The sequence below is a fragment of the Canis lupus genome, chromosome 26 (assembly GCF_048164855.1).
Source record: "Canis lupus baileyi chromosome 26, mCanLup2.hap1, whole genome shotgun sequence".
Classification (NCBI taxonomy): domain Eukaryota; kingdom Metazoa; phylum Chordata; class Mammalia; order Carnivora; family Canidae; genus Canis; species Canis lupus.
In genome coordinates this window covers 25,348,189-25,360,072 of record NC_132863.1, presented here as the reverse complement: position 1 = coordinate 25,360,072, position 11,884 = coordinate 25,348,189, and the positions used below count along the sequence as shown (strand labels likewise).

The 11,884-nt window shown below is 37.6% G+C and overlaps 1 long non-coding RNA gene across 5 annotated transcripts in view; it reads right to left on the bottom strand.

The window, feature by feature from the left end:
- Window positions 1–11,884, bottom strand: part of LOC140618353 (uncharacterized) — a 32,333-nt gene that overhangs the window by 16,717 nt on the left and 3,732 nt on the right. For 4 of the 5 annotated variants that reach the window (XR_012018508.1, XR_012018509.1, XR_012018512.1 and 1 more), the window contains one exon: window positions 44–194. This is a non-coding gene — a long non-coding RNA (uncharacterized lncRNA). The remainder of the gene's footprint in view (window positions 1–43; window positions 195–11,884) is intronic. The other variant, XR_012018510.1, reaches the window with a different exon arrangement.

The following is an 11,884-nucleotide window of genomic DNA, read 5'->3' as shown; positions in this document are numbered from 1 at the left end:
GACAACATAAGCTACAGTATAAAAAAATACAGTATAGAGGCACCTAGGTGGCTCAGTTGGTTAAGCACCTGACTTTCGATTTTGACTCAGTCATGATTTCAGGGTTATGAGGTCAAGCCCGGTGTTAGGCTCCATGCCCAGCATGGAGCCTGCTTAAGATTCTCGATCTTCCTCTGCTCCACTCCTCTCCCTCTCTGAAAAAAAAAATACAGTATAGTACTATAAATGTATTTTTTCTTATGATCTTCTTAGTAACATTTTCTTTTCTGAGCTTACTTTATTATAAAACTACAGTCTGTAACACATATACAAAATATGTGTTAATCAACTGTTTATATTATTGTTAAAGCTTCCAGTAAACAGTAGGTTATTAGTAGTTAAGTATTTGAAGTCATATACGCATTTCTGACTGCATAAGCAATCAGCACCCCAACACCCTGCCATGTTAAAAGGTTAACTGTGGTTGGTACTTTTGAAGTTCATATAGTTCAATAGAGAGACTGAATAATCCTTAATCAATACACTAGAGCATGTTTAGTCTTAGAGGGACTTAGCATGAAGCAGTTCTTTTTGAACATCATTCATTGTAATTAACTTTCCAGAGTAAGCAGAAGAAATAGGAGTACCAGAAACAGTAATGTAGCCAGTAAGTCATAAAAAGGGGACTTAAACATAGATCTTGGGATGCCTGGGTGGCTCAGTGGCTGAGCGTCTGCCTTCGGCTCAGGGCCTGATCCTGGAGTCCTGGGATCAAGTCCCGCATCAGGCTCCCTGTGGAGAGCCTGCTTCTCCCTCTGCCTGTGTCTCTCTCTTTCAATGTCTCTCATGAATAAATAAAAATCTTTAAAAAAAACAAAACATAGATCTCCTAATTCCACATATAACACTTATGTATCATGACATTAATCTTGAGGATAACATCTTTTTGAGATTCCAGATGATCTATGATAATCATTGAACTCATAATTTTAAAAAATCAACCAGGAACACTGATAAGAACTCAGAAGATAGCAATGCTCTAGCATTCCATCTTATTTCTCTCATTTTGGGGAGAGTAGCATCTGTGACACCCCAAACTAAATCTGATACCTCAAAGAAAATGGCCTAAATAGTTAGGGTTTTATTCTTCTCAAATATCTGAGAGGTTTTTGTTTTCTAATTTCCTCTAGGATTTCTTGATAAAGAAAATTTATAATGCATTTTATGTAACAGGTCTGAATAGACCCTAAATCTTTTCTCCTTTCTCTCTGATATTTTATTTTTTTTTATTTTTTATTTAAAAAATTTTTTTTAAATTTTTATTTATGATAGTCACAGAGAGAGAGAGAGAGAGGCAGAGACACAGGCAGAGGGAGAAGCAGGCTCCATGCACCGGGAGCCCGACGTGGGATTCGATCCTGGGTCTCCAGGATCACGCCCCGGGCCAAAGGCAGGCCACCTAGGGATCCCTCTCTCTGATATTTTAAATGATTATCAAGGTAATAGAAGGTGTGTAGCTAAAAAAAACATGTGTAACTACAAGACTCAGAACAAAACAAAGGTTTTTTTTGTTTTTTTTTAAGATTTTATTTATTTTAGGAATGCCTGGGTGGCTCAGTGGTTGAGCACCTGCCTTTGGTCCAGGGTGTGATCCTGGAGTCCCAGGATCGAGTCCCACATTGGGGTCCCTGCATGCAGCCTGCTTCTCTCTCTGCCAGTCTCTGCCTCTCTCTCTGTATCTCTCATGAATAAATAAATAAAATCTTTTAAAAATTTATTTATTTATTTATTTGAGAGAGAGAGAGAGTGCACATGCACAAGTGGTAGGGAGGGGCAGAGGGAGGAGAAGCAGACTCCCTGCTGACCAGGGAACCCAATGCAGGGTTGGATCCCAGGACCCTGAGATCATGACCTGAGCTGAAGACAGACGCGTAGCCGGTTAAGCCATTGAGACACCGTTAATCACCAAGATTTTTTTATCTTCAACTCTTGTGTTAAGAAATTTCATGATGATGTGCCATAGTGGCTTTGGTTTTGGGTTTTTCCCTACATTATGCTGGTACTTAGCAAGTTCTGTCAATCTGGCAACTCATGTCCTTCAGTTATCAGAGATCTTCTTGTAATTTCTTTGATAATTTTCTTCCCTGCACTTCTTTGTTTCTAGAGCTCCTATTAGCCTCATGACCCTATGAATTCATCTTTCAATTATCTTTTCTCTCTTATTTTCCACTTCTGTCTGTTCTCTTTTCCAGGAGACTCCTCAATTTTATATATTAATACTACTTTGTTTATTTTTGCTATAATAATTTAATTTCCCAGTCTATTACTCTGCTTGCTCTTTTTTGGAACATCCTGCTTTTGCTTTCTGGACACACTATCTTATAATTATCTCTCAGAGGATGCTTATTATTTTTAAAAATATATTCTTCTGCTCTCTACATTGTCTCTGCTATCTTCTGAGTTTCTGTTTTTTCTCTTCCATTTCTATTTGATGCTGTCTTTCTTGGTGAAGGTTTATCTCAACTATCTGAATGGTGATCCTTTGCTGTCCCTTCATATTTAAGAGTCACTACAAAGATATTTGGAAGCTCACTGTTAATAGGAAAAGTTTGTCAGTTGGTGGGCATTATTGTAGGATGATAAAGTGAGGACCTATTTGTTATGTTGGGGAATCCTCAAGTATCAGTATCTATAGATCTTCATTCTAGATTTATTCATTTTAAGTTTCTCTCAAAATTAAATCTCTACCCTCCTGCCTAGAGAATATAAGCTTTGCTGTCAGTATTCCTGTAGTGAAATAGATTTAGCAATAGGGTTTAGCAAGGCTCATCATTCAGCAGATAGAAATTCATCTGATCTCTGTCTTCAGATTATAGCTTCCCCAGCTATAATCATTAGTAGTGCCTCAGTCTGGAGCTTCTCTAGTTCATTTTTTTCACAGAATAAACCCCAGGGTTTTGCCAAAGAAATGGAGGGGTAGTGCTTAACTGAACAGGATGAGGAAAGGACCTGGTAATTTAACTTCTTATATAAACCTTCAATCTCTCTCTTTTCTGCCCCTCACATATCTCTGCTGCTGTGATATTTGCTCCTTCCAATTCTTGACAATCTAGTGCTCTGCAATATGAGCCTGCTTACCTATCATTAGTAAATATCTCTCAAGCATTTGGAATCTAGTTTTATTTTTTTTTTCAAAGATTTTATTTATTTATTCATGAGACACACACACAGAGAAGCAGGCTCCATGCAGGGAGCCCGATACAGAACTTGATCCCAGAGATCTGGGATCAATGCCCTAAGCCAAAGGCAGACACTCAACTGCCAAGCCACCTAGGCGTCCCTGGAATCTAGTTTTCTTAGCTCAACTTTCCATCTTCCAAAAAACTGTTAATATTGCTTATCTGCTACTATCTTTATTATTCTTGTGGACTTTATCTTTGTGGGTTGACAACTTTAAAAATATTAATTTACTGTAGTTTTAGTGATTTGAGAATAGGGATGAATAGATGTATTTAATCTGTCCATGTGTAATGAGAATTGTCAAGCTGTCAAGATGCTCACTCTTTTGCTTCCATAAAAAATGTCAGAACCAGAAAATTCAGATATAAAATTCTGTGCTCATGAGACTGATGTGGAAAAAGCATATGTCTGAGAATTGTAGTACCTACTTTCAAGTGCTGTTATAGTCATTAATTGGTTGATTTATGTTAGGAAGTTAAATTTTCTGTTTCATTATCTGTAAAGTAGTGACAATTATCCCTACACAGCCAACCATACTTGTGATGACCAAGTAAGATAATTGACATAAATGTACAAATACACAATAAACAACTATCATTTATTGTTAACTATATTACTGATATCTATATTCAAATATATTTTGAGAGGCAGTGTAACAGAGTAGAAAGACTATGAGCTTCAGTCATACAGATCTGTTTATCATTGTATGATTTTGCATAAATGACTTAACCTCTCTGAGCTTCATTTTCCCTGTTTATAAAATAAGTACTATATTATTAACCCAATAAGGCTTTTGTGAAGATTAAATGAGATCTTACATGTAACAAAACTGCTCCAGAGACTGGATGCTTAGTAGCTACTCGACAGATGTTACCCTTATATCTCCCTAATTTGTGACCAGCTTTCTTATGCTCACATGAAAATCCTGAGCTTCTATTTCCTCAATAAATGCTAAACAACATTGGTAATTAGCATCTTAGGTCTTCAATAGTCCTCATAAAGGCTGTTTATTTGTTGTGTTCCTGGAACTAAATTATAAGGTGAGCAGCCCAAATTGTAAGAGTTCAGTATACATATCCTTTCAAGTGGTACAAAGTTATTGCTGAGGCATCTTTAGGAATATTTTGTTACAAAATAGGATGCGAAAACTTGTGATGAATATTAAAAGAGATCAGGGACACTGGAATACTGGAAAGACTACTGTTGAAAAAATTATCTTTAGAGTCAGTGGTTTTGTTTTATTTTTTCTGTTTGGTCCTCACACAAACCCAGAAGCCAAGCAGGCTTTATTTTCCTGTTTAAAGATGAAGAAATCAAGGCACAAGTTAAAAAGCCACTTGCACAAGATTCACTGGTCATTGGGTAACAACTAAGAATAATCTTGGTCTTTTGACTTCCTGCTCAGTGCTCTATTTCTTTTTAATAACATAAATTTTGCAGTGTTAGCCTTTAAAAAAAAAAAGATTTGATTGATTGGTTTGATAGAGAAAGACAGCATGTGCACAAGCATGGGGAATGGCAGACAGAATGGAAAAGCAGGCTCTCCTCCAAGCAGGGAGCCAGATACAGGGCTCAATCCCAGGACTCTGGGATCATGACTTAAGCTGAAGTAGATGCATAACCGACTGAGCCACCCAGGTGCCTCAATGTTAACCATTTTTAAGTGTACAGTTAAGTACGTTCACATTGTTGTACAACCAGTCTCCAGAACTCTTTTCCTCTTGCAAAACTGAAACTCTACTCCCATTAAACAACTCCCTATCCTTCTTCCCCCAGCCCCAGGCAACCATCATTCTACTTTCTGTTTCTATGAGAGTGACTATTCTAGGTACTCATATAAATGGAAGCATATAGTATGTCTTTTTGTGACTGGCTTATTTAGCATAATGCCCTCAAGGTTCATCCATGTTGCAATATGTGTCAGAACTGCCTTCCTTTTTAAAACACATTTTGTTTTTCCATCCATCTACCAACAGACTCTCGGGGTTGCTTCCACTCTTGACTATTGTGAATAATGCTGTTATAAACATGGATGTTTAAAATCTCTTTGAAATTCTCCTTTCAACTCTTTCGGGTATGCACCCAGAAGTGGAACTGTTAGATTATATGATGATATGGTCATTTTAATTTTTTGAGGGACATCATACTGTTTTGAAGAACAGCTATGTATAGCAGCTGCACCATTTTACATTATTGCACAAAGGTTCCAATTTCTCTACATCCTAACACTTGTCCTTTTCTGTTTTTTGTTTTGCTTTGTTTTTATAATAGCTATCCTAATGGGTGTGAGATGGTCTCACTCTGTAATTATCTGCAGAGTTTTGTAGTCTTCTGAGATGACAAGACACTAGTGACACTGGATAACATCACCAACAACTTACAGCATTAAAATCCTACCAGATTTAAGACACTACTATAGGATGCAACAGTACACAAAGTCCCTGCTCTCAAGGATTTTACAATCTAGCTGGAAAGAAAGGATATATGCACTTAAAAATAAATAAAAATGCAAGATAGAATAGTCTAAATAATATAGACTCAGTTGAAAGAGCATGCAACTCTTGATCTCAAGATAGTGAGTTTGAGACCCACACTCGGTTAGAAATTGCTTAAAAAAATAAAATTAGGGGATCCCTGGGTGGCGCAGCGGTTTGGCGCCTGCCTTTGGCCCAGGGCGCAATCCTGGAGACCCGGGATCGAATCCCACGTCGGGCTCCCGGTGCATGGAGCCTGCTTCTCCCTCTGCCTGTGTCTCTGCCTCTCTCTCTCTCTCACTGTGTGCCTATCATAAATAAATAAAAAAATTTTAAAAAAATAAATAAATAAAATTAAACTCTTTAAATAATATATGCTATATAAAATTACAGCAGAGCATGATTAGAAAAGGCTTTAAAGAGCAGGTGGCAACTCAGACATTTTTTTAAAAGATTTTATTTATTTATTCATGAGAGACAGAGAGAGAGGCAGAGACACAGGCAGAGAGAGAAGCAGGCTCCATGCAGGGAGCCCAATGTGGGACTCGATCCCGGGTCTCCAGGATCATGCCCTGGGCTGCACGCAGATGCTCAACTGCTGAGCCACCCAGGCGTCCCTCTTAAACATTTTTTTAAAGATTTTATTTATTTATTCATGAGAGAGAGAGCACGGCAGAGACACAGGCAGAGGGAGAAGCAGGCCCCATGCAGGGAGGGTCTCCAGGATCAGGCCCTGGGCTGAAGGTGGCACTAAACCCCTGAGCCACCCGGGCTGCCCCCCTCATAAACATTTTTATTTTTATTTATTTTTTATTTTTATTTTTTCTCATAAACATTTTTAAAGGGAAGGTTTAAGTTATCCAAGAGAAGAGAGGAGGAAATTAACTTTTAAATTTCATTTATTAATTCATACATTCTTTTTTTTTTTTCATACATTCTTTCAATAAATTATTGTGCTTCCTATAAGTGCTAGACACTGTGCCACATATTGGGGTTACAAAATCTCTCAAGAGCAAGAAAGTAAGATATGCAATGAGTAATGAAAATTCAAGGTGCTGAGTGTATACATAGTGTACTGAGTCAGTCCTTTCTAAGAGCCAGCTGATATGTCAAGAAGACTGATAATCTCCTTTATGGTGACTCACAAAGAGAGTGTGTAAAGCACATTTCTTTCCAGACTATGCTCATACCCAAGTGTTTCAAATAGAATACAGTTGAGAAGTTCCCATTTTCCCTTCGGAAGGAGATTATGTTTAAGAAACTAAAGCTCTTGCAAGCTAGTTATTAGCACTCATACTTATCACTCCATATGGGTCCTTTCATTCACAAACATGTCTGAGGCATTGAGGAAGCAAGGAAAGATGAATAAGACATAGATCCTGCCCTCCATGATTTCAAAGATAGCTACAATATATAAGGACTGTAGTAATGAGAGAAGATAAGTAGAAAATAAGAAATTGCTTTTACCCTCTAGAGAAGTCATGAGCTTCTTTCATCTTTTTGAAAAGATTTATTTATTTATTTTAGAGAGAGAAAGACAGAGAGAGAACAGGGGAGATAAGGGAGGCAGGGGAGCCAGAGAAGCTGGGGAAGCTGGGGGAGCTAGAGGAGGGGCAGAGGGAGAGAAACAGACTCCCTGCTGAGTGGGGAGCCTGACTATAGGCGTGATCTCAAGACCCTGAGATCACAACTGGAGCTGAAATCAAGAGTTGGACACTCAACAAACCATATATTGGGACACCCCAATAAGCTGCTTATTTTTTTTTCAGATTTTATTTATTTATTCATGAAAGACACAAAGAGAGAGGCAGAGACATAGGCGGAGGTAGAGGCAGGCTCCCTCTGGGAAGCCTGATGCAGGACTCAATCCCAGGACCCTAGGATCGGGACCTGAGCCAAAGGCGGATGCTCAACCACTGAGTCACCCAGGTGCCCTAAGCTTCTCTTTAAAAGTAACATCTAGGGGTATCTGAGTGGCTCAGTCGACTGGGTGTCTGCCTTCAGCTCCAGTCGTGGTCCCAGGGTAATGGGATCTAGCCCCGCATCAGGCTCCTACTCAGCAAGTGGGGGGGTCAGCTTCTCCCTCTCCCTCTGCCCTGCTCCTGGACTCTTGCTCTCTCTCTCTCTATCTTGCTCTTTCTCTCAAGTAAATAAATAAAATCTTAAAAAAAAAAGTAACATCTAAGCTAGATCTTAAAGGATGGCAGGAGCTCACTGGGAAGAGGAATGGACATTCCAGCCAGAGGAGCAGCATGTTCAGGAGATAATAAGTAATTTAGTGTGGCTGGAACTTATAACACATGATAGGGAATAGCAAGAAAGGTAGAGACAGAGAGTGGAGTAGTAGAAGAGCTGGAGAGGTAGACTGTAGATAGCTATTAATCTGAAGGTAACAGAGAATTAATTGATGTTTAAGCAGGGAAGCAATAAGATGGAATTTTAAAAAATAAAAGTACAGGCTAGATGGAGGATGAACTGGAGTCAAAGAGAACCAAGAAGGAGACATCAAAGGCCGTCAGTTGGTTAACCAAAATAGAGTCTTACAGACACTTGTGGTAAAGCACTAGAGTTCAAGATCTCATATTTGGTCTTCAAGCCCAGAAATCTAATATTTTTAAAAAGATTTTATTCATTCATTTGAGGCAGAGAGAAAGAGCATAAGCAGTAGGGAGGTGCAGAGGAAGAAGGAGAAGCAAACCCCCTGCTGAGCAAGGAGCCCAATGTGGGGCTCAATCCCAGGACCCTGGGATCACAACCTGAGCTAAAAGCAGATGCTTAACCACTGAGCCACCCAGGTGCCCCAGAAATCTGATTTTCCTAATGCATCTCTCATGGAAGAAATACTTGAGGACTGACTCACAATAACCAAGTTCACAAGAAAATGTCGTATAAATGTAATTCTAATTTACTAATATTCATTTATTCATCAAATAGAACAAATCTACTTTGTATTAAGCAATGTCCTAGGTTGTAGGGACACAAATGTGATTAACAATTTCCTGCCCTCACAGAGTTAAATTCTAGCATGGAATATATTTTCTCGGTGACTAGAATATTTATGTTTGCTATCCAGAGCAATTCATTACGGAAATTTAAGTTGATAATCAAAATATTGTTTGGTGAATGACCAGAAAATAAAGAGTCAGATGATTTTAAAATCCATTTCATTCCAGCCACAGGTAAGCCTAAGAAAGTATTTGTGCTCTAGAACAAGTGTGCCTTATAATGGCTAGCTTAACAATATTTTTTGGATTTATGATTTCTCTATCCTGAACATTGCTGGAGGAAAACAAGCATGGCCATCAAATATACTACAAAAGTGTAGTAATCAAACAGCATGGTACTGGCACAAAAACAGACACATAGGTCAATGAAACAGAATAGGAAGCCCAGAAATAAACTCATGCTTATATGGTCAATTAGTCTTCAACAAAGGATGCAAGAATATACAATGGAAAAAACACAAGTCTCTTCAACAAATGATGCTGGGAAAACTGGACAGCTACATGCAAAAAAAATGAAATTGGACCACTTTCTTACACCATACACAAAAATATACTCAAAATGGATTAAAGTCCTAAGTGTGAGACCTAAAACCATAAAACTCCTAGAAGAAAACATAGGCAGTAATTTCTTTAACAATGACCACAGAAACATTTTTCTAAGTATTCAGATGAGGGAAACAAAAGCAAAATTAAACTATGGAGACTAAACCAAAATAAAAAGGTTTTGCACAGTGAAGGAAACCATCAACAAAATGGCAAGAAAACCTACTGAATGGGAGAAGATATTTGCAAATAATATATCCTATAAAGCATTAATATCCAAAATACATAAAGAACTTATACAACTCAACACCAAAAAAAAAAAAAAAAACAACAACAAATAATCTGATTTAAAAATGAGCAGAGTGGGGCACCTGGGTGGCTCAGTCAGTTAAGCATCCAACTCTTGATTTTGGCTCAGGTCCAGATCTCACGGTCGTGTGAGATCAAGCCCTGCATCGGGCTCCATGATAGATGTGCAGCCTGCTTAAGATTCTATCTCTCCCTCTGCCCTTCCCACCCCTTAAAAAAAAATGAGCAGAGGAGCTGAACAGACATTTTTCCAAAGACAAATGACCAACAGACATATGAAAAGATGCTCAACATCACTAATTATCAGGGAAATGCAAATCAAAACCACAAAGAAGTATCACCTTACATCTTCCAGAATAGCTAGAATTAAAAACACAAGAAACAACAAGTATTGGTGAAGATATAAAGAAAAAGGAACTGGGGCACCTGGGTGGCTCAGTGTTTGAGCATCTGCCTTTGGCTCAGGTCATGATCCCGGGGTCTTGGGATCAAGTCCTGCATTAGGCTCCCCGCAGGAAGCCTGTTTCTCCCTCTGCCTATGTCTCTGCCTGCCTCTCTCTCTGTGTCTGTCATGAATAAATAAAAAAATCTTAAAAAAAAAAAAAGAAAAAGAAAAAGGAACTTTGTGCACTGTTAGTGAGAATACAAATTGGTACAGCTGCTGTAGAAAACAATATTAAAATATTGATATATTAAATATTAGTATTAAATATTAAAAAAGAATTATCACTTGATCCAGTAATTTCACCACTAGGTATTTACCTAAAGAAAACAAAAATACAAATTCCAAAAGTTATAGGCACCCATATGTTTACTGCAATATTACTTATAACAGCCAAGCTATGGAAGCAGCTCAAGTGTCCATCCATACATGAATGGAAAAAAAAAAAAGATGTGGTATTTATCTGGAATTAAAATACATAAAGTTATGAATCAAACTAAAAAAATGACATGGTATATACAATGGAATAGTAGCCATAGAAAGGAATGAGATCTTGCTGTTTGCAAGAACATGGTTGGCCGTAGAGGGTATAATGCCAAATGAAATAAGTCAGACAAAGACATATACCACATGATTTCACTCATATGTGAAATTTAAGAAACTAAATGAAATAACAAAAAAAAAATGAGACAAAAAACCAAACTCTTAAATACAGAGGACAAACTGGTGGGTGGGGGTGGTAAACAGGTAAAATAGATAAAAGGGATTAAGAGTACACTTATCATGATGAGCACTGAGTTATGTATAGAATTGTCAAATTATTACATTGTACACCTGAAACTAACATAACACTTTATATTAATTATACTTCAATAACAATAATAAAAAAGATTATTTCTCCTTTGTACGAAAAGAAGAAAAAAACCCAATCCAATCCAATCCAAGCAGAGTCTTCTCTTTCTAGGTTCCAGGTAAACCATTTCAATTCTAATACACTTTTTCAGACATATTGTAATATAATTGGTTTTAATTATGTTAGATTCAGTAATTTTTTTTTTACCATATATGACTAAATAAAGGCTCCAACTTCAACTACACCAAGTAAGCAATTACATTAAAAATTTAACACTGGGCAGCCCTGGTGGCGCAGCGATTTAGCACCGCCTGCAGCCAGGGGTGTGATCCTGGAGACCTGGGATTGAGTCCCATGTTGGGCTCCCTGCATGGAACCTGCTTCTCCCTCTGCCTGTGTCTCTGCCTCTCTCTTTCTTTATCTCTCATTAATAAATAAATAAAATTTTTTAAAAAAATTAACACTATTGGACTTTCATCCATTAATTCAACAAATTATCAAGGAATTTATATACATTCTAGAAGTGAAGTGAGATTATGAAAATCACAAGTAAACAATTGACCAATAAATTAGACAAATTGTGTTAAGTGTAATGAAGGAAAAGGTCAAGAGGAAAATGTTGTAGTATCCAAGAAAGACCTGATAGTCACCTAGACCAAAATAGTGTGGCAGTGGAGATAGAAAGAAGTGGTTGGATTTGAGATTTATTTTGGACACATAATCAACCAGACTTGATAATGAACTGGAGGAAGAAGGTGAGGAAAAGGAAGGAATCAAGTCGACCCCTAGGTTTCTGACTTCAGCAACTGAGTAGACAGCAGTGCCCTTAATTTATGAGATGAGGAAGACGTGCAGTAAGAAATATGCAGAATTCTGTTTTAAATACAGTGACTTTGAGATTTCTATAAGATAAGCAAATGTAGAAAAGTAGGTACTTGGATATGTGAGGCCGGAACTCAGTGGAGAGGTTTGGGTTGGAAATATAATTTGGGAATCATTAATATAACGACAGTATATAGAGACAGTATTTTCATTATAT